The sequence below is a fragment of the Orycteropus afer genome, unplaced genomic scaffold, assembly GCF_000298275.1.
Source record: "Orycteropus afer afer isolate SDZICR_OR568_19922 unplaced genomic scaffold, OryAfe1.0 scaffold00054, whole genome shotgun sequence".
NCBI lineage: Eukaryota > Metazoa > Chordata > Mammalia > Tubulidentata > Orycteropodidae > Orycteropus > Orycteropus afer.
In genome coordinates, this window is record NW_006921641.1 from 6,007,087 (window position 1) to 6,010,977 (window position 3,891).

General features: G+C 41.0%; 1 protein-coding gene across 1 annotated transcript in view; it reads left to right on the forward strand.

Annotated features, from left to right (window-relative positions):
• GALNT14 (polypeptide N-acetylgalactosaminyltransferase 14) overlaps positions 1 to 3,891 on the forward strand; it is a 378,698-nt gene that overhangs the window by 295,531 nt on the left and 79,276 nt on the right. The gene's annotated exons all lie outside the window — the stretch shown is intronic.

The following is a 3,891-nucleotide window of genomic DNA, read 5'->3' on the forward strand; positions in this document are numbered from 1 at the left end:
TAGCTGTGAGTCTTTGAGGCACTGGCCAGGTAACTTTATTAGATGTTTGATTGAGTTGGTATGTGCATATGTGTGTACCACACACACACAAACACATATGTCACTGCCCCCTTACCCGAGTGTGGAAAAGAGACACTGAAGAGATCACTGCAGGAACCTGGTGCCCACAAGCAATGCCCATCATTAGAGATTCCTGATTCTTAATCTGCTTGAGGGGAAACCAGTATGCCCTCTCCCTTTCATTTCCATGGGAGGACTGGGTGAGCCCTGCCTTTGGGACCCTTGGTGAGTTATCCCATCACATGCCATGAGACAGTGAGCATCTGCTTCCAACACACTGGTCATCCCCATTCCCTACCTTATGTCCTCCCAGTCATCCCATCAAAAAACTTGGGACCCAACCAAATTCACATCCCACATCCACTTTTCCCAAGACATATATGCGAGTGTTCCAGACATCTGTGTGTTAAATATGAAAGGTGTAATAACTATCAAAAGCATTGTTAGACTGCTGGTGTTGAGAGTACTGACCCCGCTGAGCTCTATCATTCCAACAGGCTGTGTGTGCTATAAAGCAGTTAACATGTCCAGGCAAAACTGCCTCTTCCTGGTGATGAGTCAGGGAAACAGAAGGCAGCTTCAAGCCTTGGGAGCATAGAATCATGCTAGTCCAGTACTGGGCTAGAGGCAAAACCCCACGCTGATGCTGGAAAATAGGCATTGGAACCACTGTCCCATTCAGGTCTGCTGCACATAGTTTAGAAACCCATGCCCATTGACACAGCCTTGGAGTTCTGGTGGCGTATCGCTTAGGGCATTTGATTGCTAACCAGAAGGCTGGCGGTTCGAACCCACCAGCCACTCCTTGGAAGGAAGGTTGGGCAATGTACTTCCATAAAGATACTGCTGCAGAAACCCAAGGAGGGGTGACTATGAGTTGGATCTGACTCGATAGCAATGAGTTTGGTTTTTTTGTTTGTTTGTTTGTTTTTGGAAGCTTGAGAAGTGTGTATCAGGTCCAAAGTAGCAAGATCTGGACTCTGAATTCTAAAACCTGATGAGCTGATCCCCATCCCTAGTGAGGAGGAGGTTGGAGATAGGGAGACACCTGCCCTGCTGTTGAACTGGCATAGAGCTGAAGCTGGAGAAGGAAATGTTACTGGATTCAAGATGACACCTAGAATCAGGGGATCCTAGTGATCAGAGTGTGGACTTTGGAGCCAACTGCCTGAGTTCAAATTCTGGACTTAATATCTGCATACCTTGGGCAAATTATTAACTTAAAGTTTTCTCATCTATAAAATAGAAATAATGATAATAGTATATAAATGATATAGTAACGGTATAAAAGGATTAACTGTGTTAACACATTCAATTTCTTAGAACATTACCTGGCACAAAAGAAGTCTATATGTCTTTAGAGTCTAGAGCTAACCAGAGAGGCCAAGGTTGGTAAACTGATGAAGCAAAATCAAAATGTTGGGTCAAGATGTGGAGTTTAAAGCCAGGGAATTGATGAGCAAAAGAGTGATGAGGAGAGTTCCAGTAAGGTGGCAGAATAGGCAAACAGACTGCACAGACCCTCTTCAACAAAGGGGAATCAGTTAACACAGATACAGAAGATAATCCTGGAGCTCTGAGCTTTGAAGGGAAGGATATAAAAGTGGACTAAACTCCAACTAGTAGAAAAACTTGCATGAAAACACCAAAAAAGGTGACATACGGAGATGCATTCTGGCAGCGATCCTGACAGCACAGACAGCTTGGATATTGCTAAATGATGTTAGGACGTAAGAATTAACCTCAAAATTGGCCCTGCTAGCCTGGGGTTGCACAGAGGACTGCACTGGTGGCTGGTGAATAAAAAAGGAAAGAGGAAGGTACACTGAGCTGCACCCTGTCCATTTTCAGTGTGCAGCCATTTTGAATTTTTACAAGCAGTTCAATCATTTTGGATATTTAAAGTGACAGTGTTCGCCCAGATTCCAGGGACTCAAGAATAGGCTCCACTTGCCAGGAACCACAAGGGCATTCCAGACGCCAACAACTGGAAAGGTGCGATACTCCCCTTGTTACTCTTATACCCCATACTCTCTTGGAGAATGGAGGTGCGGCCATCCCCCACTCCCACCCACCTTCTATGTTGACAGGAATTCCAGCCCAGTCTGTGTGCTCAGAGCCTGGGTGCCCTGCCCAGATTTTTTCTTTTTTTTTTTTCCTTTTTTTTTTGGTTTGTTTGTTTTTGTCTGTTTCAAAATTATTATTATTATTATTATTATTGTCCTTTTTATTATCATTCTTTATCCTTCCCTTCCCAGGTTCTAGTTTTCAGCTTTTTCTCTCTTCCCTGTTCCTGATTTCCATTTTTTTTTCTTTCTCCTGGTTAACCCCATTCCTTGTTTTTCTTTTTGCATTTTTCAAATTTTTTTCTTCATTATTCTTCTACTCTACTTTTTTCTTTTATTGCCCTCTCCCCAGACATTGTGGGGTTTTTTCTTTATTTTTTGGTTATTGCTCCTGTATGTTTACACAGTATGTTTTTTGTCCACTTGCTTTTACTTTTTTGATGGTTATTTAATTGTTGTTTTTGTCTAACTGAGTAGGAGACAGTAAAAGTGCCTGTACAATACAATAACACCTGCACTTCCTGCAGCTTTGAGTGAGAGCCACCACTTTTTTCTCCACCAACGAGCCAAAAATAAATGACCACCAAGAAGAGCATGACTCACGCTTAACTGTTCTTCACAAACATTGAACAGAGATCTAAGTACAATAACGTCACAATGTCTCGGAGACAACAGACCATCACAGTCCACACAAAGAAGCAAGATAAAGTGGTAGAAACAAGGGAGCAGGATACAGACTCAGAACACATCTCTGAGGAAGAAGTAGCATTAGAACTCTCTGATAAGGAATTAAAAAGAATTATATTTAGGTATCTTCAAAGGATTGAGAGACAGATCAAGGAAAACACTGAAAAAATTGAAGAAAATATAGCCAAAACCCTAGAACAATTTTGGAAGAAAATTCAAGAACAAAATGACAAGATGAATGAAAATTTAGAAATGAAACAAAATCTACATATAGAAATCCAGAAGATTAATACTAAATTTTCAGAAATAGATAACACATTGAAAGGGCAAAGGGGTAGAATTGAATCAATAACCAAAAAAAAACCTCATTGCCACTAAGTCGAATCTGACTCATAGTGACCACTTTTTGGGTTTCTGAAGCAGTATCACTACAGAAGTAGATTGTCCAATCTTCCTTCCAAGGAGTGGCTAATGGGTGTGAACTGCCAGCCTTCTGGTGATCAGTCAAATGCCTTAGGCACTATGCTACCAGAGCTCCTGAATGGAAGACAGAATTCATGAGATTGAAGACAAATACCTGAATACTTCTTTGGAAAAGAATCAACCAGAAAACAAGATCAAAACGAAATTAAGAAAACCTAAGGTTCATGTTTGATACCCTCAAAAGGAATAACCAACAGATAATCGGAATCCCAGAACAGGAAGAGAAAAAGAAAACCACTGAGAAAATTGTCCAAGATTTGTTGGAAGAGACCTTCCCGGACATGATGAAAGATGAGAATATATCCATTCAGGAAGTGCAATGAACCCCAAACAGGATAAACCCCCCAAAAAACCACCAAGACATATCATCATCAAACTCATCAAAACCAAACACAAAGAAAGAATCCCAAAAGCAGCACAGGAAAAACGAAAAATTACTTGCAAAGGACAACCAGTAAGAATAAGCTCTAACTTCTCATCAGAAACCATGCAAGTGAGAAGGCAATAGGATGGTATATATAAAACCCTGAAAGAGAAAAATTTCCAACCAAGAATTATATACCCAGCAAAATTGTCCCTCAAATATGGAGGTGAA